Consider the following 24,778-nt stretch of genomic DNA (forward strand, 5'->3'; position numbering starts at 1 on the left):
CAAACTAAAAGAGACAGAGAGAATGGGAAAGAGTGAGAGAGCGCAAATGGTTTTAGCTTGTTAAAATTCTCTTTAAAAAAAGAAGAAGCTCTGATTGCACCTGCACAGACTCTGTGTGTATATGTGTGTGTTTGCAGGCACTTGTACTCGTGTGTGTGCCCAGCAGATGTGCCATTTCCTTCATTTCCTTTTGCCCATGAGGTCAGACCTGTGACCTCAATGTGATCTGTTTGTTTTGTGGTCATCCTGATGGGTGTGCTCAAAACTTATACACAGGTTAGACAATGCCCCATCTTTAAACTGAATATTTGTTCTACTTCCTTCACGGGGAGGTTGTAAGACGACATGGAACATTCATCCTGATTTGCTTGCACCCTGATTCTGCAACTTCCCACTAATCAGTTGTTGATCTCACACTTTTTAATGCATTTCCCTGTCACTCTCCTAACTGCAAGAAGTCAGGCATTTTCTTTCTTTCTTTCTTTCTTTCTTTTCTTTTCTTTTCTTTTCTTTTCTTTTCTTTTCTTTTCTTTTCTTTTCTTTTCTTTTCTTTTCTTTTCTTTTCTTTTCTTTTCTTTTCTTTTCTTTTCTTTCTTTCTTTCTTTCTTTCTTTCTTTCTTTCTTTCTTTCTTTCTTTCTTTCTTTCTTTCTTTCTTTCTTTAAAAAAAAAAGACTTTCTTGTGCCAGAGTATTTTAATCCACTTACGGTAAATTATACGGGCCTATTTTTCTGGTATGCGATCGAATCCCTCCCACAAAATACTGTCTGTCTGGAAGTGGCCAAGGGCACCAACCCAAGTATGGTATATATTTGTGTTGTCCCTGTTACAGGTAGGTAGCCGTGTTGGTCTGCCATAGTCAAAACAAAATAAACATTAAAAAAATCCTTCCAGTAGCACCTTAGAGACCAACTAAATTTGTTCTTGGTATGAGCTTTCGTGTGTATCTGAAGAAGTGTGCATGCACATGAAAGCTCATACCAAAAACAAACTTAGTTGGTCTCTAAGGTGCTACTGGAAGGAATTTTTTATATTTTTTATTCTGTGTTGTCCCTGTCCACTTGTGCTTATGCTGGCAACCATTGGAAGTGGTTGGGCAGAAGGCAGGGAGACAAACAGCAGGTGGCGCCAGAGCCAATGACAGACTGAGCCAACGAATCCTCCTTTCTGTTCCGTTCTCAAAACAAAATAAAAAATAAAAAATAAAAAAATTCCTTCCAGTAGCACCTTAGAGACCAACTAAGTTTGTTCTTGGTATGAGCTTTCGTGTGCATGCACACTTCTTCAGATACACTGAAACAGAAGTCACCAGACCCTTATATATAGTGAGAGGGTGAGGAGGGGTATTACTCAGAAGGGTGGTGGGAATGGGTGATTGGCTGATAGGTGAGGTAAACCTGTTGATGACTGTTAACGACTGCAATTAGTCTTAAAGGAAAAAGCAAGGGGTGAGATGGCTAAAGATAGCTTTGTCATGTATAATGAGATAATAATCCAATGTCTTTGTTCAGACCAGGTCTCTCCATGGTTTTAAGTTTGGTAATGAGTTGCAATTCAGCAACTTCTCTTTCCAGTCTATTTCTGAAATTCCTTTGTATTAAGACAGCTGCTTTGAGATCTTGTATAGATCACCCATTCCCACCACCCTTCTGAGTAATACCCCTCCCCACTCTCTCACTATATATAAGGGTCTGGTGACTTCTGTTTCAGTGTATCTGAAGAAGTGTGCATGCACACGAAAGCTCATACCAAGAACAAATTTAGTTGGTCTCTAAGGTGCTACTGGAAGGATTTTTTTATTTGTTTTATTTTTTATTTTGTTTTGACTATGGCAAACCAACACGGCTACCTACCTGTATCTGTTCCGTTCTGTTTAGTTAGGGCAACTGTGAGGCAAAGGAGCAGGAAGCTGACAGGCAGTGCCACCACCTGACTGACTGCAAGTAAGAAGTCAGGCAAGTGAGGGCAGATTGAGGGTGTTGGGCTGTGCCCCAGATGGATTAACCTCCACTGGCAGTAGATCTGAAAACTGTAGCTTTGGGTCTATATGTTGGACAGTGGCCTCTTCCAAACAACCTGTTTATTCGGCATTCATCCTGCTTTGTCCACATTCAAGGTTGTAAGATCCAAGCAAGTGTTTTGCCACACTTTCAAGTGCATTTTCTGGTCCCTATTGCAAAAAAACCCCTTTATTATTTTTCTTCTTCTTAGGAAGAGGGTTTATTGCTCCAGAGCACCACATCATTTCAATTGTGCAACCTGAGTTTGCCAGCATGTGGCTGGATCCCGCCTGAGAACAGAGACCGCCTTGAAGTGCCCAAGTGTTTTAGATCCCCGTCGCTCCCCCAAGCCGAACTGTGTTTGAATGAAAAAGAGACAACCTCTTTGTATAGTGTATACTAAAGTGGGGGATGCCGTAGACGTGAAGAGGGGAACTTGTCTCACTGGAAAGCAGCTCAGGGGTAGACCACATGCCTTGCCTGCAGAAGGTTCCGGTGGCAGGTGGTGAGAAATGAGGGCAGATGCTGGCCGATGAGTTGGCTACTCTCTCCGTTCTCTCAGGAGATAATATTGGAGGCCCGGCAGGTCCCACTGGCAGCCTGCTGAGGATGCTGGGTGTTTATTACCCAGGGCCTGCAGAGTAGATCTTACTGGGTTAGATGTGAATGTGCTTTGCTGGGTGTGGTGGCACTGCAGTGTTTGTTTCCCAGAAGATTAGCTGCTGGGTGTGGGAAGGTGAGTGCAGTGCAAAAGCATTGGCAGGAGCTCCAGATCTCCCTGTCCCTTCCCTCTTCCCATTCCTGCAAGGAAGTGAGCATAGTGGCTCCACCCCAGCCAGCGAGCTGCTTCTGGATAGATGGGAGAAATATTTTGATGGGCCCAGTGTCAGGCAGCTTTTAGACACCTGCATTATATCCATGGCATATGTTGAAATGGCAAGCGAATCCCATCATTGTGAGGACGGAGTGACTCCCCCAATAAATAAGGTTACAGCATTTGGAACTTTTTAGTACAGGCAAGTAATCTGCGATGTGATGGAAGCATACGGAATCATGCACAGTGTGGGGAAAGTGGACAGAAAGGTTTTTATTCTGTAACACTAGAACTCACGGGCATCCAATGTATGTTGGAGGATTTGGGGCAGACAAAAAAAAAAAAACAAAGTTCTTCACACACCGCATAGTTAAACTATGGAACTCCCTCCCACAAGAGGCCACCAATTTGGATGGCGGCAAAGACTATTAATTGGCTTTTTGTAAACCATTTTGAGGTGTGTGGGTTTGTTTGGGTTTTTTTTTGTTTTTTTAACAATCAATTGGTGTATACATTTAAATAAATGACTGCCAACCATGATGGCTGTGATCTGCGCCCGCTGAGGGATGCAGGTGGGGAGAGAGCTGTTACGTTTAGGTCTTGCTTTGGGGCTTCTCACAGGCATCTGGTTGGACAACAGGATGCTGGACCAGATGGGCCATTGGTTTGATCCTGCAGGCTTGCTCTTCTGCCCCTTCAACAGCCACGGCTTCCCACAAAGAATCCCGGAACTACATTATGTTAAGGGCTCTGAGAGTTGTTAGGGGACCCCCTTTTCCCTCCATGGAGCTATAATTCCCAGACTGATTTTACAATCGACCTCCCCTTCCTAGGGAACTCTGGGTATTGGAGCTGTGGGTAGGTGACAGGGGTCTCCTGACAACTCCCAGCACCCTTGGCTCCCAAGATTCCTTGGGGGGGGGGGGAAGTGACACCACACTGCTTTAAATTTTTAGCGTGGATGCAGCCTGTGTGTCTCGTTCATCTCTCCTCTGCCCCCAACAAGGCTGTGTGTGTGTGTGTGTGTGTGTGTGTGTGTGAGAGAGAGAGAGAGAGAGAGAGACTCACAGGTACACTGTGCCATCTGTTTACCTGCACACTCTGTATGTGGGATGACAGCTCTCAAACCTTCAGGGGTTAGGTAAGGAACCCAAATGCAATCGATCTGCCAACCTTTAAGTCTGCACTATTCAAAAATGGCTGCCAGCCTCTATCTGGGATGGATTCGCTTGAAGGGCACGGCGAAGCATATGTGCTCAGGTGAAGGATGTATGATGGCATGACTCAAGTTACGGGTCCAGGTGGACTGTAGCAGCTCAGCAGTAGATCACAAGATTTGCAGGCTCAATCCCTGGCATCTCCAAGTAAGGCTGGGAAGGACTCCTATCCGAAACACAGAAGCGCCCCTGCCAGTCAATGCAGAGACAGTACTGAGTTGCATGGACCAGTGGTCTGACTTCCGATGATCTACTGAAGCAAAGCAGAGTCCCAGGACTGAGGCTGCCTTCAGACAATCATAGAATTGAACATGCAGCCCCCCATCCAATTTGAAACCAGACTGGACCCTAATTAGCTCTGCAAACATGCTTGTAGTTTTATTGCTGCACCACTAAGATTTCCCCCAGCATTTCCTTACCTGATAACTTCCATATTTTACATGATCTTTCACATGACATTCTAGCCACTTCTGAAAAACTAGCAGAATTGAGCAGTTTAGAATTCATTTCCAGGTTACTTGCTTCTCCCCCCCCCCCAAAAAAAAACCAAAATTTGTTTGCAACCCCATTAACCAGGAAAATTGTGGGAGTTTGGCACTGTAATTTCATGTGATTAAATTTCGGGCAGTATTCTAGCATTCAGTAGTTTCCTGCCGCACAAAATTTAGCATGGCATGTTGAATAAAAAAGCCACCGTTTCATAATGCAACTGGCAATGCAGTGCAAGAGGTACATTAGAAAGTGGAATAAAAGTGCTAGCATTATAATCAGGAAGACTTGATCCCCATGTCTTATTTTTAAGCATGGTTGGCATGGTCTGTGAAGGCTTCACAGCTCCAGTGGGTCAAAAGGGGATTACAGAATACCCTTGTTCCCCCAGTTGTTAGTAAGCACATCAAAATTCCTCTTGTGCAAAACTGTACTTGATTCATGAATGTTGGGAGGTGCCATATCCTGAGTCAGACCAATGGTCCATCTGGTTCACCTACACTGACTGGCAGCATCTGCCTCGGGTTTCAGGCAGGCGATTCCCCCCAGCCCTACCTGGAGATGCTGGGGATCTAACCTAGGACCTTTCATATGCAAGACACATGCTATGGCCCTGCCCCCAAATGACTCAATGACTAGGGGCTAGGCTGCACCATGACTAGGGATTAGCTTGATCAAATGCATTGGGGCCTTCTCTTCTGCATCTGCCAGCTGACACATTGCTCTTGCTGAAACGTCCTCTTCCACACAACTATTAAAAGAGCCCTGTCTGCTCCTTTATCCGGTCACATTAATAGTGCTCAGACTAGCAGTTTACATGCCAAGCAATACTACCCATGGATCCTTACACGGGTGCAAAGGGACCTGTTGTGTCATCACCAGGGCACTTAATGCTTCAGTCCTACAAGCTGCTGCCTCAACATTGGATTCCAGCGACTGCCAATGAATCGTGGCAGTTTTAGAGATGCTGGAACTACAAACGTGGCTATTTGGAGGGTTTGTGGCATCATTTTGCCCAGCAGAACAGAAGATCAGGGTGAGGGTTCTAGAGCTCTGGTTATTAACGGCAGCTTTAACAGGGGGTTACAATTGGCAGTGAGGTGAGGAGCAAGGAACTCCAGGTGCCTGGAGAAATATTTATTTCAGGCCTGACACATTTTGGAACAACCCTTTGGGGACACATTTTTAATAGCAACCATAGGAGTTGGCGGAAACCCTCGCCAAAGACCCCCCTTACCTGGGTTGCATGGCAGAGCCCACGAAGAGGCAGCGATGATGGTGGTGGGTTCTGGCAAGACATCACACTATCTTGTGGAGTGCACAAGATACTGGGAGATTTCAGCAATGGTGGTGGGTTCAGCCAGCCCTGTGTTTTCCCAAAGGATTTCTCTGAAATGTGTTCTCTGTGAGAATGTTTACTCCCATGCCTAAGTAAAGCTACCCAGTTTGGCTTCTGTAGACTTTTTAATAGCTAATGCACCATCTAATCTTGATCTCAGGGATGTAGAACATTTGGCTGGGCTACAACTTCCAGCGTCCCCAACCACTGGCCATGTTGTCTGGGGCTGATGGGAGTTGGACCCCAACAACATATGGAGGGCAACAGGTTCCTGATCCCTGCATTATGTTGTTTTTGTTGTTCAGTTGTGTCTGACTCTTTGTGACCCCATGGACCAGAACACGCCAGGCACACCTATCCTTCACTGCCTCTCACAATTTGGCCAAACTCATGTTAGTAGCTTCGAGAACACTGTCCAACCATCTCATCCTCTGTCGTCCCCTTCTCCTTGTGCCCTCCATCTTTCCCACCATCAGGGTCTTTTCCAGGGAGTCTTCTCTTCTCATGAGGTGGCCAAAGTACTGGAGCCTCAACTTCAGGACCTGTCCTTCTAGTGAGCACTCAGGGCTGATTTCTTTAAGAATGGATAGGTTTGATCTTCTTGCAGTCCATGGGACTCTCAAGAGTCTCCTCCAGCACCGTAATTCAAAAGCATCCCTGCATTATAGGATTACATAATTACTCTTCATTCCTGTTCTCCATCTACTAAAGAAGTCTGTACCTTTCACCTAAGGATGGAAGCAGAACCAACAGCTGGAAGGTCTTTGGTTCAATGGTACAGCAATTGCTTCACATGCAGAAAGCCCCAGGTTCAATTTCTGGCATCTCCAGATAGGGATGGCAAAGATTTCTCCCTGAAGCCTTGGGTAGCTGCTGCCAGCCAGTGTAAACATTACTGAAGTAGATGCACCAATTTGTATTTAGGAATATAGGGAGCTGCCTTACACTGTCTCCTAGTGATGCTTTCCCTGATTTTGTAGTCTTTATTATTATTATTTTTGAGGTTCAGAGAACAACTCTCAATAAGAGACTCACACACGAACAATCCGGGCAAATTCCCACTGGACTGTGCTTTATTTCAGTCTAAGCAGAATATCATTTAACTACAGAGCTACAGAGATAACAATGTCCATTTTGTCTTTCTTTATTATACTACAAGAAATCATAAGAAAGATCCGTCAAAAGAATCGTAAATCCACTGGAATGCCAAAACCGCTCCCCCTGCAAACCCCAGGAGGCAGCGTTCCTTTTTGGAATGGCTGAAACACAAAGCCCATTTGGGGTGGGGTGGGGCGGGGCGAGATGCATCATCCCCCCCCCCAAAGTAGTGGAACTCGGTGGGAAAAGACACATGCTCAGAGGCCAGCAAGTGTTGTCCTCCTGAGACCCTAGTTGGGCAGGTAGCCTTCCTACATAAAACCAAGACTGACCAGGAAGAGAATACTAGAGCAAAGGAATTCATTAGATCTTTTTGGTGAGTCATCAGTAGGAGTCAGCAACAGCCTTTGTCCTTGGGCGTTCCTCTGGGGGTGTACTGGGGCTTCAACCCTCTTTATGTGTTCCACTTATCCTTGGGCAATATTACTTACCTCTTACTAGTCTTCCCACTTGCCTCGTTCCCCTGACTTTTGCTAGACCCAGGTCACATTTTTGGAGTGCCTAGGACAGGACTGAGGTTACTCAGAGGGTCCAAGCCCCGTATCTTTTGCTCTGGGTTCTAAATCGCCTGCCTCTTCAGCATCAATGCAGTGCCAACCACAGCCCACCCACTCACCATCTTGAGACCCAAATTTGCATTTGTACATATGAATCAACATACGCAAATCTGTGCCCCAAGCCTGTGGCCTGAATCTTTTGAGTATCTGGTGACAACCCTGCTGAAGCCACCAATTTTAGGACGTGGTAAGAATGCAAGAGCACAACCCAGTTCTTTTTTGGGTGGCTGCACCACTGTAAGAACTGCGAGATAGGCAGGACTGAAGGAGTCTGAGTGGGAATCCCTGCGTGCCCCAAAGGCCCTCATTTCGGGGCATATTTAAGCAGGAACTGTAAAATTGTGAGGAACATCTGGAGGGCACAAATTTCCTCACATTTCCTCCCAATGCAGCACAACAGATTTACACCCATTTCCCATTTCCATCTGCCCATGCCTGGGTCCAGGGTTATCAGGTGAGACACTGCAACAAGGAATATGCATGGAAATATTGGGCTCAGCCTGGGGGAAAGACCTTTTCCTTCTTGGAGCAGATTCTGCAGTCCACGCAATTACTGTGAAATTGGAAACTCTCACATGAGCAAGTCTTTGTGGAAAAGTTTCGCCAAAATGGGTTTTCCATAGCTGAGATGAGACCCAGCTACGTAACCGTTCCACCCAAGTGAATGTGATGGCTTCCAAAAGTCATTGTGAGAACATGAAGCCATTTCCAGGTGTTGTTGCAACTGGGGTGAACTCACCTTCTGTATAACCCTTCTATGATGCCTCAGGCATGAGGGTGGGGGGAAGCAGCCTTCCCTCCTTCCAGGCAGTGTGTCTGTGCATGTATGTCATTCAAACATCCACCGTATGTCCCAAGCTAGAATCAGTTTTATCTGAGGTGCAGTGGACATAAGCAGATCACTGCTGGACCAGATCAGGTCACCTAGTCCAGGATTCTGTTCCAACAGCCTAGTAGAAACCCACAAGCAGGACCTGAGTGTGAAAGATGCTCTTTAGGCTCCTTGGCTCTTGTTGCCTAGGCAGAACCAGGAGGGGACAGTGGGAAGATGAAAATGCCACATCTCAACAACTTCCCAGTAACTTTTAAGAGCAGCGGGATAGAAAGGCATTTGTTACTTGCCATCTTTCTCATTCTAATATGGGTGACAGTTCAGCCAGGCGAGTCTTCTCTCCAACCTGTTTGTAGAGCTGACTTGGGAGTCCGGCATGTTCATGTCACAACAGATATATATATAGCATGGGCCAGAACTCACCCCTGCAACATTGTTTTTCCTGTGCCCCTCAAATGTCCAAAAGCCAGACACAACCCACCTCTGGATCAGGAGCTGGCTGCCAGATTTCCACCAGTACCTAATTTGGGGAAAGGGTTTCTCTGGAGTGCTGGGAGCTCTTATTCAGAAGTTCAAATCCCATATTCCCAGAAATGTGGGAGACTTTTTAGTGAGTAAATGGAGAAGGGAAGGCACACTTGCTCCTACGTCTGTCTGTCTGCCTCTCTTGCAAACGGGACACAATCTGTATATGGTAAACAGTCGCAGCAGGCTCAGTGTTGGAGTTCCAGAACCCCCTGTTGCCTTTTGAAACAATGAATGAGGTCTTATTCCAGCAAGTGCCAACTCAAACACACAGTTGCCCCCATACCAGGGACACCCCAAATAAATAATAATGTCCAGAACAAATCTTTAATGGGCACACAGTTCCTCCCATTTAAATAACTAAAATCCCCACTCATCACATCCAAGAACTAGGCAGTGGGTACAAAGGAGATCTCAGGCTCGTATACCCTCGGGAGGATTGCATTGGCCTGAGCTGGCAAACAGCAACCCCCTCCCTCCTCCCCCCCGCAAAGTCTTCTTCTTTGAGCCTCCCCGCCACGAGAATTTCTGCTTGCAGGAAACGATGAATGGGATATGTATCTAGTGAGTTTTGGAGAATGGCAAGGGAGGAGGGAGAGACAGACCAGCTTTGGCATCAGAGGTAGCTTTGCAATAAGAAACACTCCTACAGTTCCCACCCCATGCATCCCTTCAAAGGTAGCAATAAGACTATGGTAGCAAAAAAGTAGCCCTTAGAGACGGCAGTCACTGCTATAGGCTGTTTGTGCTCTATGGGAGCTGGGGGAGAGAGGGTTAGCTATGAGAGCTGGAGTCAATGGAATAGTGGGTCTTGGGGAAATACCCTGTAGACATGGTTAGTTTAGATGGGGAGAGGCCAAAGTGTGCCCTCCGTCCTGCCTCTTGCACATCTAAGTCACACTTTTCTCTGTCCTGCACCCTGCATGGACCCCGACCTTTCGCTTGAAACTTGAATGTTAACCTGTGGATTCTTTTTAAAAACAACAAAATAAAAATGGTGCTTTGATAAGGCTGAGCTCCCATCTTGGTGGGCATTTGGCTACGATGAGAAGTACCAGCTGGATTAAAATGGCGGCTGCGGCAGTAGCCAGAGCAGGCCGAGGAGAGGGGAATGAGAACCACTGAAGCCGGCCGGCACCTAGAGCCAAGTCAGGGATGATGGAGGCTCCAGGCTGCAGTTGAAAGAGGCAGTCTACCTTACTTTAAGTTGGCACAAGAGTGCGCAAGCAGAACCTCAAAAGGATATGATTGATAAGGGGCCTTCAAGAGTAACACTGCAGCACAGCAATATCCTGCACCCACGGCGTTCTTTCGTCTGTCTAAAGAAGACTCTAGTCTTATACATGCATGTTGGACTAGGCCAACGTTCCAGGACCTGAACCAATGGATTCAAGCTACAATAAAGGAGATCCTGACTAAACACCAGGAAGAACTTTCTGGCGGTAAGAGCTCTTTGATGGTGGAACAGACTCCCTTGGGAGGTTGTGGACTCTCCTTCCTTGGATGTTTCTAAGCAGAGATTGGATGGCCATCTGTAATGGATGCTTTAGCTGAGATTCCTGCATTGCAGAGGGTTGGACTAGATGACCCATGGGGCCCCTTCCAGCTCTATGATTCTATGGTCCTTCTCCCTATCTACTTACACTCTTGGTGAGGGTTTAAAGCAAGGATAGCCTTCGGCCCCAGGGGCTGGGTGCAGCCCACTTTATCTGGTCCTCAGGATTTTCCACAGGCCACACCCCTCCCCGTGCCCTATGAGTGTTTGTGCCTGGCTGGAGTGTGTTCCCAACTTCTGATCATGCCTCTTGCTTGTCTGGAAGGAGGATGGTGCATGTGTGTGTGAACATGCATGTAGAAACTAGCTTGCTGTGCAAAGGTAAAAATTGCCTTTCTTTTTGGTCCACCCACTTTTGCCTCTGGCTGCCTCCACCCCTGGAATGTGACCCTTGAGCTGAGAAGGTTCTCTCTCATTTAAAGGAGCAGGAAAGGGTTCTCCCATCACCCATCCTGCCTTGAAAAGAGTCCTCCCTTTTCTCCCCTCTGTTCCCATCTTCTCTGCAGCCTTTATCCACAAACAGCAGGCGTTTCAGATGAACCGGAAAGATTCCCACCCTCCACCGTCACTGGCTTCCATTTTGTTTTCACAAACCCAATGGAATCACTTGCATTTACAAGCTCATAATTTATAAATCCATTATTATTTTGCTATATACAGCTGCTGTAGGTATCTGGCAATCATCAGGAGCAGACACCTCAAGGCAGGTGTCTTGGGAGTGGCGTTCTGAGCCAGAAATGGCACCTGTCGTTCCAGGCTAGGGAGGCATTTTGCAGAAGTCTCCTGGACCAGGAGGCAAATGCATGGTCCGCAAGTTTGATTCATTGATGGGAATCCCACTACCGTACAGATCTGCCAGTATTTTGGCAAGGGCTTGGAGAGGATTGAGAAAAGGGTCCCTTTACAGACAGTTCAATAAGATTGCAGCCCATGCAAAGGGAGAGGGAAGTCTCTCTCTCTCTCTCTCTCTCTCTCTCTCTCTCTCTCTCTCTCTCTCACACACACACACACACACACACACACACACACACACACACACCAATTGCCACTTGCACAGCTGCATACTGTCACAGTAGTAAGAGCTGTCAAGAGCAGTGTACTTTGCACATGCTCAAAGGCACCCTCATCCTTCTTACAGACATAGCCTCCCACCCAACTGAATTACTGCTGAGTGGGCAATGCAGCCTGCTGACCGTAGCTCTTTCTAGATTTGCCCTGAGCACATGTGCGGAGAATCCCCACCACTGTGAAAAGCATGGTTGGGTTGGGTGGGTCAATGGAGCTATGGGTGGGGGTGTGTGATGCAGGCCAAGACAGAACTACTGAGCTTAGCTTGAGTATCGTGCAAAGTCCCTCGGTCTCCTGATGTTGCAAAGGGATTGCTGCAGCCCATTGTCCTCCCTGAATCAAGGCAAGCCATGCAGGCCGAAGGTCTTCTTGGGCCACTGCAAATGCTAAGGGAAGTTTAGCAAGGAATTCTCTGAAACCATAAAGGCAGGGCAGGACCAGCAGCACCAACCGGTATCCTTGGGCAGCTGCCAGCTCCCAGGTAGGGCCCAGCACTGTTATCTACTTTGCACCTCCTGTTAATTCTACTTTTCTGGCCCCGCACTGTAAGTGGCACCCAACAGCTGGCACTAGCCTCCATTTAAATCTCAGCAGAGTGCCACGAAGTAGCTCTGCTCTGGGGCAGCCTTCACCAACTTGGTACATACTCTGCAAATGTCTTGGACTACAACAGCCACCAGTCTCTGTCTTGGTGGCTGAGGATGATGGGAGTTGTAGTCAGTGCTGTCAAGTATCCCGTCTTCCCCGGGATTCTCCCTTATTTTAAGCAGTTTCCCGCTGCTCTCCCTTATTTTTTTATTTCCCTTAAATTTCCCGTTTTTAATGGAAGCAGCTCCTCCCCTGCTGGCCAGGGACTGGGTGGGAAGACCTCGCCTACTTGGAGAGAAAAGCCTCAGCCCTCAAAGCAAGTGGGAGCCATTTCCCGTGCTTACAGGGGGGTGTATTCCTCCCCCTGCATCAGCCCCTATCCATTGCCCCCGAGCCCCTCAGCCGGCCAATAGGGTTAGCTGGTGGGCGGAGCCTGGCTGCCTTTGAGCAGCTGCTGCTTCCTGTCCTGTTTTGATGGGATCAGACAAGAAGACGATGGGGCTCCATTGCGTGGAGCACATGGCTGCCCTCCTCTTTGCTCTGCTCCGAGCCTGAGCCCGCTTGGAGTTTACATTGCTGCCCCACCCACTTTTGCTTCTGGCTCCGCCCACCACTGACATGTGACTGTCCCCAGGATAGGTGAGACTGCTGATCCCTTATTTTCAAATCTGAAAATTTGACAGCTATGGTTGTAGTTCCAAAACATTGGCAGGGTGAATGCTGTTCTCGAGAATTGTGGGGGGATTAAAATGGTGATTAGATTAGATAAAGCTGCCTAGTGCCACCCCCCAACCCCTGGCCAGCACAAACAAAGCTTTCTAAGACCCATTGGCAGACAAGGGAGCCTACAGGAGGGCATTAAAACCATGCCTACTCTCAAGCATGGAGCCAACCCTGCAACATTCATTATGATTTGGGAAGGGGGTGGGGAGAATGGATTTATATCTACACCACCAGGGCTTGAAAGGCTACTGGCGCCACACCCAGGCTGGGAGAAAGGTGTGCGGTTCATTTACAAATTATTCCATTTCAATTCATGCTTAGATAATATGCCCTGCAGCTTAACACCAGAGCACTATTTTTAAAAGCTCAATACTTTACTGTATGCCAGATCAGTTTAACATTCTGGCAATTCAATGGAAATCCATTGAGTTTCCAAATAGAAACCTACATTTCTTGTGGAATAATAATAATAATAATAATAATAATAATAATAATAATAATGGCCATTCCAAGAAAGGTTTGGGTTGAACTCCCTTCTGAACTGGGATCCCTGGACATTAACATCTGCTCATGGCTATAAGCCTGGGTTGGTTTGAAACTGCCCAGGTTGCAATCCAAAGGGCTAGGCTGGGTTTTGACATTGGGCATTCACAAAAGTATTGTGTGAGCAGCATCCCCTGCTAACAGCAAGGGTCTTGTTAGGGGTGGCCTCCCTTTTATTTATTAATCTATGCTTAGAGGGCTGTTGGGCATGTTGCAAAGGGCCAGTGAGACCACCTGCCACCTCAATGTGTTCAGGATGAAATCGCTAAACTATTGCATAGGCAAATGTTATGCAAATTATTCGTGTCATGGGCCTCTGCCCCTTTTAGTACCTAGCAATGTCCCTGGCCAAGGGTTCCCCTGCTTCGTGCTAAAAAACTGCCAGAGAAGGGAAGATGGAGAAGTTGAGAGTCCCTGGTGCCTCTTTCTCCAGTGCAAACCAATGCCCCCACTGCAAATGCTGCCCCACCCCTGATGCTGTTGCTGTCCCCTCCTGTCATCTGCTCCATGTCTTGGCACTTTCACAATCAAACACTGATATTAAGACACAGAAGTTGTGCTGCTGGTAGGGCTGGCTTGCTTTGCTTGGGTTGAGGAGGACACCGTCAGCTGCTTCAAACATAGGAATCCTTCCCTGTGGCTGTAACTATTGCAGACCTGTTGGCACAGGGATGGCTAGCTAATGCAGGGAATGAAAGGCACAGTGGTACTTAAGAGGCTCCCCCTAGCCCTTAGCTGCAGGGAATGTAACCATGAACCTGGATCCTTTGCAAAATGGGCAGCACCAGCATTTGCTCGGGTGCAGGAACTGTTAGATCTCATCACTCCCACATGGTAGCATCCCATTGAGGTGTCTCGCCCCCCCTCTTTGCTTCCTAACTCAGGTTGGCCTCCCCCTCCCTCTTAAAAGCTCTGCCACAGATTGTGCAACCCTGGTGCCTCTTGTGACATTGCTCCAGCAGCACCAGTGCCACCAGGGGCCTCACTCCCAGCAGAGCTGGCTTTCCACAAGTGGAAATGTCTAAAGAGGGTCTCTCTCTCTCTCTCTCTCTCTCTCTCTCTCTCTCTCTCTCTCTCTCTCTCCATGAGACCACCCATCTAAAAATCAAGCATGGGAAGCCTGTGGCCCTCCAGATGTTGTTGGGACTCCCAATTCCCATCAGCCCCAGATGGAGGGGGGTCACAAAATGCACCACTGTCCAGCAGTCTCTTTGCCCAACCTTCCCCACTACCTGTTGCCAAGTAAAACCGATTAGCGGAGGAATGGCGTTTGAGGCAAAATGGCTGTATTTTGTACCTTGTTCCCCATTTAAAGTAATACGCAGGGCTGTAATCGGGCAGCCTTAATCTCCAGGGCTGGTGCATTCCCAGAGTAGCCCTGGGATCGAGTAGGTCATTAGTAGCATGGGTAGGCCCACGATTTACGACATCATGAGCAATGGGCCCGCAGTTTGCCTGCTTTTAGGAGCATACAGGGAGCCACCTTCAATCAAGCCACACCATTGGTCTTGCTAGCTCAGTATCATCAACACAGAGGTCATGCTCTGGTCATGCTCACTGGGGCTGAGGAGCATTGGGAGCCCAGCAAAGCATCTGCTGGCACACAGGTTCCTCGGCCATGGTACAGACCAGTGCTTCCATAGCCCCTTCAAGGTGGTGACAAAAGAGGACCTGCCTCATGCTTGCTCCAAGGTAAAGATAAGAAGTGCAAAGTGTTTGGGGCCTTTCACTGATGCAATCTCCGGCCGTATCTGCTTACGACATGCATAAGCACCACCTGCCCCAACTTTCTACTGGGAATCTCAGCATCCTTTGCTCAGCTGCACTTCCCAGGGAGGGAGACATAGCAGTTGGCATCAGTTTAAAGTCTTTAGTGTAGACTGGGCCCTCCCCATCTCATGCTAGGGCAAACGACAGAGGTGGCTGCATGATTAAAGCAAATCCCTAATTAATGTTCTCTCGCAGAGGGTAATTCCCAAGTCAGGGGAACGAGGAAGAGAAAATGTAACCTCTGCAGGATTGGAAAAGTAAACCAGAGCTCCTGAATAAAGAGATCTGGTTCTTGGTCTAGCCAGGTGACTTGTTAGTTGAAGGCAACCAAATAGGCCAAGAAATTCAAGCACAGGAATGTGATTCTCTCAGGTCGGTTAGAACCTTGATCTAGATCAGGAATGCGGAACCTGTGGCCCTCCAAATGACGTGGGAATCCAGCTCCAAACAGCCCCTTGCAGCATGGTCAATGGACAGGAATGATGGGAGTTGGAGTCGAGCCACTGGCCACAGGTTCCTCGCCCCAATGTGGGTGGTCCCAAGAGCTAACTACGGCTGAGATCCTGCTGCAACCCACAGTTTCATGTACACCCCCCTGCCAGGGTTCCAAAGGAGACTTGTGAGAACATGATCAACTTCATTCTGGTTCTGACCAGATGGGAAACAGTTCATGGGGCTGCTTGGACCAGTTGCCCCAGAACACACCTGCCCGTTCTTCCACCCAATATCCTTGCTTTCTGCAATTGCTTTCCTTACAGCAGATGTAGTTTTACTCTGCCCCAATATAACACCCATCACCCTCCTCCTGCCATTTCATACAAGCAGGCAGCATTCGAAACACAGCTTGAGTCCCAGTGCTCACATTCCCCCACCCCAAATTTAGGTCTCTGAGTTTTGTTTTGCCTTTTTCTTTTCTTTTTTTTTATATAAAAAAGTCACTTTCACAAGGTCACTAAAGTCGATTGTCTTTTTTTCCCTTTTTCTTTTTAGGTTTCATTTGTTTCAAATGGAGGGCTCTCCTATGTTAAACGCTAACCGCTCTACAAAAAGCATTCTGTTCTAAACCACTAGGAAATGTAACAATGAAGCACACTTTTTTTTTAAGAAAAAGAAAGAAAGAAAGAATAAAAAAATAAAAAGAAAGAAGGAAGAAGAGAAGAAAGAAAAAGAAGTCGTCCAGTGGCCAAGCGACCGCATTAGGGAATGTGAACCATGAAGGACAAAGAGACAACCCCAGATCCTTCATGTACCGTGACATTTCGCTCACTCTATTTGGCACTTCCTTAAACCTAACCCCCACCCCCTGACCTCCTCCTCTTCCCCAGCAGATTCTTGAAAGTAATAGAGAATTTGGCTAAGGTTACACCAGGGCAATGAGAGACACACAGAGAATAATTTCCTACAAAGGGAAGAATTCACCCACCTGCCCATCCCATGTGATCTGCAAACAGCACCTGCTCACAGAGTGACCTGGTTCCAAGGCTAGAGCTCAAAGAGGGGATCACTAGTAGATGGTTGAACTTCAGGACCACAGAGAGCTCCCTGTGGAGCAGAATAGTTCTTGCAAGAACTAGGAATATTGCTTCATCATTGGTCTGGAGCTGGCTGAAGCTTTAACGTGTGGTGTGGCTTCCCTGGAGCCAGCCTGCTTGGTAGTTAAAGTATTCTAATGTACAGGTGTGCACTCAGGTGAGACTGGAGCACCTCCCCTGGCTTCTGGACACGGCAGGGTGAAGGGCGTGGTACCTCATTGGCAGAGCACCCGCTTTGCATGCAGATGATCCCAGGTTCAACCCCTGGCACCCCCAGGAATGTCCTGGGAATGTCCCCCGTTTGAAGCTCCAGAAAGCCATTGTCAGTCGGATCAGACAATACTGAGCTAGTTGAATCAATGGGTCTGATTCAGTATAAGGCAGTTTCCTATGCTCCCATGACAGCCCCTCTGGAGCTGCAGGTAGTGGAGTCATCTGAGTCAGATAAGGGGAACAGAGCTACATCCCTTGAAGCAAGGCATGCTGGCCTCACTGTCTGATGGGGCTCTTCCTCCACGAAAGCTTCTACTGGTGTCAATGCTTTGGATGATATCTCCTGGGGAGATTTGAAGGACTCCACTATCTCCATCCTTGGAGCCCTCTGACTGAAAGAGTTCTGGGTCTTATCCCAGACAGGGAGGGAATTCTCCAAGATACACTTTAAGAAAAGGAAGCCATGTTGGTGCATTAGAAAAACCCACAGTCAGGAAATACCTCTACTGCGTCAGGCCAAAATGCCACAAAACAGTGATTAAGCTTTTGAGTTTTCTAAGGCTGGATGTTGAGCAAAGTGGGGAGAGGAAGTGGGGGGAAATCTAGCATGTTGTGGTCACTCTGCATTTTGTTACAGTCTTAAGATCGAATGTAGGAGGAGGTTGCAGACACCAAGTCCATTAGGCTTGACTAGGTGCTATGCAGGCTTCAGGGTGCAACTAAGGACTACTGAGACCAGGAAATATGCAAGGGCTAAGAATGGTATTGCTGCCTGACTGTGGAGTTCAGATCCCCCCCCCCTTTATGGCCTTCTTGCTTTATGTATGACTTGAATAACCAAATTTAACCATTCAGAAGTGGGACCCTAAAACTGAAGGAATATTATTTTTTTACCACCTGAAGATGGCACTAGGGCTACACATTCCCTCTAACCACCAGGTAATGTAACCCACTTTGACTTCTTTTGACATTTTTAAAAACCTAGCATTCCACCTGAAATCAACCTCCAGCCATATTCCTCTTTACTTTTGCGCTCTAAGAAGGAACCAGTGTGTTTTGCCTAATGTTAGGGTGACATCCTTTATTAGGTTTTTAAAAATATATATATATATGTGTGTGCGTGTGTGAGCTCATGCGCCACTGTTTCTGCTGGCAATTGCTGACTGCTGTCCCATGTGGTGACATGCATAATTGCAGCCTCTCAGTAAAGAACTTTCCAGGCTGTGGGCTGACTCCGCCCATTAGGCTGGTCATTGGCTCCTCCTGGGCAGGAAGGAGTTTAAGAGGACTTCCTGTCGCTGTGATGCAACAAGGTGTACCCAAGCTCTGGTGGCTTTTGCATTTCCAGCCTTATTCTTTGGTCCTGCCTGCTGGTTTCCCCTCTGATCTGGATAGCTCTTTCAATCTGGCTCAAACTCTTACTAAGAGTAGGCCCATCAGAATCAAGGAACCTAAATTAGTCGTGTCCATTAACTTTGGTGGATCTACTCCGAACAGGACTAGTACAGTGGTACCTCGGGTTACATACGCTTCAGGTTACAGACTCCGCTAACCCAGAAATAACGCTTCAGGTTAAGAACTTTGCTTCAGGATAAGAACAGAAATCGTGCTCTGGCGGCGCTGCGGCAGCGGGAGGTCCCATTAGATAAAGTGGTGCTTCAGGTTAAGAACAGTTTCAGGTTAAGAACGGATCTCCGGAACGAATTAAGTTCTTAACCAGAAAGAAGAAGAGTTTGGATTTGATATCCTGCTTTATCACTACCCGAAGGAGTCTCAAAGCGGCTAACATTCTCCTTTCCCTTCCTCCCCCACAACAAACACTCTGTGAGGTGAGTGGGGCTGAGAGACTTCAGAGAAGTGTGACTAGCCCAAGGTCACCCAGCAGCTGCATGTGGAGGAGCGGAGACGCGAACCCGGTTCCCCAGATTACGAGTCTACCGCTCTTAACCACTACACCACACTGGCTCTATGTGTGAAATACCACTGTGTTCAACACCACCCCCAGTTCCTGGCTGCTGTCATGCTCCAGACTTGCCCATGACCCAGCCTCGATCATTTCTTTGTCCTATCAGTCCTGGGTGCACTGTGAAACCTGCATAACACCTTTGCCAAGCCTCATCCAGTTACGCCTGTAACTTCCTAATGCACCTCTGTTTTAACACTGTGACCAAATGCAGACTTTCAAGCTACCATAAGCCAAACTTTCTCTCTTCCTCACCATGCCTCTGCTTTGCTAGATGCTCAGCCTACTAAGAGCTTGCCCAACATTTTGTGACACTTTGGGTGGTCCTAATAAAAGCATTGTCCATGTGTGGAGAGACGTTGCAGCTCCTCTACACAGCCATCTAAGCTGTGGGAAACCAGTGGCATTCCAGAGGCTACTGGACCACAACTCCCATTATCCGTAGCCACTGATCATGTTGGCTGGGGCTGACGGGAGCTGGAGTCCACCCCTAGTGTAAGCAATACTGAATTAGTCACACTGATGATCTGCCTTGGCGCAAGGCAGCTTCCCGTGCACAAAAAAAATTGTGGTCCTGTGTCTCTTCTTACTCTGGTTTACATTAGCTTTCAATGCATGGGAGAAGCAGATCAGGAACTGTGATTACAACCCCCCCTCCCCCCAATTTTCTGAAATCCAAGTGCCTATCTGGAGAGAGGAGGAGAGAGAGCTGCTGCCAAGACCCCCCCCACCCACCCTGGCCAAAGTGGCCCCTCCTGCCAGCTTCACTACTCACCCGAACCCCATAGTATTCAATGCGGTCACAAGGCCACCAGCACTGGCCACACTGCTCACAAGGCGACATCTGCTTGCTTGCTTGAGCTCGCTTCTCTTGGAAACAACTTGCAGCTTTGACATGAAGCTTTTTTTTTTTTTAGTTTTTTTAAACCTCTTTGAGTTTCTTTTTTTTGTTTTGTTTTGTTTTTTAAATTAATTAATTTATATATATATTAAAAAAGCAATAGTCCTTTGGTCCCTAAACTCTAAGGAATGATATGACTTTGAAAGAAGTTAATCCAATCTCCTTGGACTGGTGACAAAGTGGGACAGAAACCCCCACCCCCAATCCATGGGATATAGATATATAGACCTATTTATATATATATCTTCTGTTAAGTTCAACATCCTCTTAGCAACTGATTTTTCTTTTCCCAAACGGATGCGGAAAAAAAGTTCCCCTTTTTTTCTTTCCCCCTTTTTAAAAACAAAAAGCGTTTCCCAGGTGTAACATACAGGCCTGGTCCAAACCCACCGGCTTTGGTTTAGATCTGTTTGGCCTCCCTCTTCTGAAATCTTGAGCATCCGTCAAGTGCTTTAGAGAGAGGCTGGTCCCACCAGCAGGCTCTGTGCCTGCGACCTTTTCCTGTTGTAAAATCCTACCCCTCTCCTCGTGAGGGGTCTTAAAAAAAAAAAAAATCTTCTCCAGCGGCTCCTTCCCGTCATGGAGTTTAGAGTCGGCAAACATCGATGCCTCTTTCCCTTTTGTCCAATATCGTCACAACCACCTTCTTTGCTTTCTCTCGCCTTAAAGCGGCAAAAGGAAAAAGGAAAAGAAATCCCCCCCCCCGAAACCCCAACCGATTTGGAAAATAAAAATAAAATAAAATAAGTACAACCAAACTGGCTCTCCTCTTTTTCACGAGCATCCTGCCTCCTCCTCCTCCTCCTCCTCCGTGATATGTTGCAAAGAAAGAGAGTTACAAGTCTGGATACTGCACGTGGGACAAGGGGAATACTCTTCGTACGCCGCATGGCATCCCATCTGCAAGAGAGAGAAGGGGTGTTAAGAAGAGACAGGAGATGCCAGGAGCTAGTAGGAGGCCCCATCCCCAGTAGCAAGTGATGGCATTAGGAGAGAAGGAAGCTCTTGTCAGGACCATCTCTATTCAGTGTGTAAAAATATATATATATTCAAATGACACCCCAATTCCGTACAAGAAGAGGTTGAATTCTGAAATGTTCTAGGTTAGGTTTGGCCTTCCATTTGCTGTGGGCGTCCCACTCCCAACAGCCCTGAAGAGCTGCTTCCAGTCAGTGTAGACCAGGGGTTGTCAACCTGGTCCCTACCGCCCACTAGTGGGCGTTTCAGGATTCTAGGTGGGCGGTAGGGGGTTCTACGGCACAAGCTGACTCCTCCTTCCATCAAGAACTGGTGGGCGGTAAGGAAATTTTACCATCAAGAAGGATGCATTAGTGGGCGGTAGGTATAAAAAAGGTTGACTACCCCTGGTGTAGACAGTACTGAGATAGATGGGCCAATGTGGCTTGCGAAATAAACATACTTAGCAACCTTAAACACTGCGAAATACCACTTTGCCGCACCAATTATCTTTCCCCCCTGTACGTAACACACTTATGCCACACAGTGAGGGTTCCTGATCTCCAACCACTTCTTTTCTTCCCCCTTCCCATCCCAGATGTGAAGCTGGTGAATCTTCTCCCGCCATGCATCTTTCTGCCAGAACAAGCTCCCCCTTTTCCACTGCTGTGTCAGGCTGCTGTTAAAAGAGCAGGGCCTGTGTAATAATATATATATATATTTATGCAATTTCTCCCAACAGCCCCATATACCGGTACAGAACAAGTTTCATGGAGCAAGATTATCAATGTAGTGTTGGCCATAATTCAGATAACTGCTGCTAGAAGCTAGCACAGCAACTGCAAGAGGCCAGGGATGTCATATTGGTTGAGATTTGACTTAGCTTAAAGGGGTGGGGCCAAGAGGGAGGGGCAGGGCCTGAGAAGGAGAGAGAGGGACCAAGAGCTCCCTATGTGATGGAACTTTGACCATTTTGAGCAGCTTCCATTCTTGATGCATTTCTGCCCTAGTAGGAGCATATGTGCAGATCCACGCCATACATTTAAAGCACATGCCTTCCTCCAAAGATTTATGGGAACTGTGGTTTCCTCCTCACACAGCTATGAATTCCCAGCAATCGTAGCACACAGCAGTTCCCACGAACCTGTGGGAGAAGTCATGTGCTTCCAATGTGTGCTTTAATAGGAAGCTGATTTAGACCAGGTCATAATATTTGTCTATGTAATCCAGTATTGTCTACTCTGGTTGGCAGTGGTTTTCCAGGGATCTTGAGCAGAACAGAATATTTCCCGCCCCTGCTACCTGACCCTTTTAATTGAATTTCTAAGGACTGAACTGAGGATCTTTTGCATTAAAATTATATGCTCTGCTGCTGAATGAAGGGCCTTCTCCTGTGAAATGCTACATCAGTAACATTCTCCTGCTTCTCTGCTAAGGTACCACACTCCATGCCTGCAATCTGGACTAGGACTTTTTCTATGAATAAAGAAAACGAAACAGAACAGGGCTTTTGTTTGCTTTACATATCTTTTAACCTGGAGCAGACTATCACGGGTCCATTATCTCCAATCAGGAATGTGAGAAGCTACCGTACAACAGGTCAGGCCATTGGTCCATCTAACTTAGTATTTTCCACACTAGCCTTCCCTGACCTGGTGCTGTCCAGCTGTTTTGGACTACAACTTCCACCAGAAGCAGCCAGCATGTCTGATGGTCACGGATGATGAGGGTTGTAGGCCGAGACATCTGGAGGACACAGGATTGAGGAAAGATGGCCTACACTCACTGGAAGTGACTCTTCAAGGGTTCAGACAGGTTTCTCCCAGCCCTGATGAAGATGTTACTGAAGACACTGGACTTGAATATGGAATGCTTGAATTTCCACAAGCATTGGGGTGAATTAGATACTCTAAATTATGCTGGGATGGTGGGTGGGTGGGGGAAGAGAGCTAGCACAACTTGGTGTTTCTTGTGCAGGACTGGGTTACTCAGCCATCATCATCACACAGTAAATATAGAGGGCACACACATCCATTGTCACATCACAACAGAGAGAAAAGGAGGTACAAAGAAGGACAAAGTGGAGTTTAATGGGCTCAAAAAATCCACAACTAGTAAAAGACTGACCAATCAGCACTCCAAAAACTATCCACCATGGGCATCAATATGGCACTGCACAACCGCCAAAAAAGAGAGGAGGAAGGGGTGGGAAGAAGAACTAATAAAAATAAAGCAGAGATGTAGAAAGATCAACGTCAAGTTCATGCAACAAGATTACAACCGGCCACATGGCGTCATCGAGAAGGACGATGACAACATGAGTTAAGTCACTTACAGTTTCAGATAATTTGGGAGGGAGAGTTATTGTTTGGGTCTCCCATAACAGCTAGAGGGTTGCTAGGCAACTGTGGGGTCATCCTTGGAGCTATGATTGGCCTGGTCTGGTTAGAGACAAAGTAGTGGATGGGTTGGAGGAAACAAAAATATAAAAGAAAAGATGAATCGGTTTGATGCGAGTGCTCAGTATTAATGGTCATTGCTTCATCTGATAGCTTCAAAATGGAGCAGGAGTCCTCCGAAGTCATTTTCACATGGTACATCTAAAGCACCGATAAAGTACTTTAGCAGTCATGGGGAATCACGAGAACTGTAGTTTGTGCAGGGCGCTGGGAAGTCTCTGAGGCCAGCCCCCTTCACAAACTACAGTTCCCAGGATTCTTTGCAGGGGAGCCATGAATGCCAAAGTTGGGTTAAAGTGTTTTAAATGTCTGGTGACCCTGAAAATAGCCTTCTTCAGTAGGCCAATGAATTGCTGGGGAAGATGAGCACAGGGTGCTACTGCTTTCATGTCCTCTTCGGGGCATCCCATAGGCCAGGGGTGGGTAACCAATGACCCTCTAGGTGTTGGACTACAACACCAAGCATTCCTGACTGTTAGCCAGGGCTGGTGGGAGTTGGGAGTCCAAAAACAAGTGGGGGGCCCACAGATTCCTCACCCCTGCTGTAATAGTAGATGGTCGGTTCCAGCAGACCTGTTCTCATGTTATTGCATCCTGCACCCCTCTGTGAGATTTCACTATTGCAAACTGCTTGCAGTGGACGTGCAACTTACAAGGCGCAGGTTAATTCTGTGTCCAGGGCAGCTGTCTACCAGCTCCATCTGGTACGCAGACTGAGACCCTACCTGCCCGCGGACTGTCTCACCAGAGTGGTGCATGCTCTGGTTATTATCCCGCTTGGACTACTGCAATGCGCTCTATGTGGGGCTACCTTTGAAGGTGACACAGAAACTGCAATTAATCCAGAATGCGGCAGCTAGACTGGTGACTGGGAGTGGCTGCCGGGACCACATAACACCGGTCCTAAGAGATCTACATTGGCTCCCAGCACGTTTCCGAGCACAATTCAAAGTGTTGGTGCTGACCTTTAAAGCCCTAAATGGCCTCGGTCCTGTACACCTGAAGGAGCGTCTCCACCCCCATCATTCTGCCCGGACACTGAGATCCAGTGCCGAGGGCCTTCTGGCGGTTCCATCACTGCGAGAAGCAAAGCTACAGGGAACCAGGCAGAGGGCCTTCTTGGTAGTGGCGCCCGCCCTGTGGAACACCCTCCCATCACAGGTCAAGGAGATAAACAACTACCTGACATTCAGAAAATACCTGAAGGCAGCCCTTTTTAGGGAAGTTATTAATGTGTGATATTTTTGTATCTGATTTTTGTTGGAAGCCGCCCAGAGTGGCTGGGGAAATCCAGCCAGATGGGCGGGGTACAAATTATTATTATTATTATTATTATTATTATTATTATTATTATTATTATTATACACATCTACGGAGAAGTTAATTCCACAGAATTTCCAGGCAAGTAGGTATAAGATTGTAGCCTTAATAAACATACAGCCTAAGCCATGACTTAAGCAAAAATTGGGTTAGATTTGCATCATGCATTTAAAGCATACCCAACCATAAACCACAGAACTGTAGAGTTGGAAGGGACCCCAAGGGTCATCTGGCCCAACCCACTGCAAGGCAGGAA

At 47.2% G+C, this 24,778-nt stretch overlaps 1 protein-coding gene across 10 annotated transcripts in view; it reads right to left on the minus strand.

The window, feature by feature from the left end:
• Nucleotides 1-20,539: 20,539 nt before the first annotated feature.
• CELF6 (CUGBP Elav-like family member 6) overlaps nt 20,540-24,778 on the minus strand; it is a 190,518-nt gene continuing 186,279 nt past the window's right edge. For 9 of the 10 annotated variants that reach the window (XM_033167010.1, XM_033167009.1, XM_033167006.1 and 6 more), the window contains one exon: nt 20,540-20,686. The gene's annotated coding sequence lies outside the window, so the exon portion shown is untranslated. Of the gene's footprint in view, nt 20,687-23,078; nt 23,185-24,778 lie in introns of all 10 variants that reach the window. The other variant, XR_004427740.1, reaches the window with a different exon arrangement.

The sequence above is a fragment of the Lacerta agilis genome, chromosome 13 (genome assembly GCF_009819535.1).
Source record: "Lacerta agilis isolate rLacAgi1 chromosome 13, rLacAgi1.pri, whole genome shotgun sequence".
NCBI lineage: Eukaryota > Metazoa > Chordata > Lepidosauria > Squamata > Lacertidae > Lacerta > Lacerta agilis.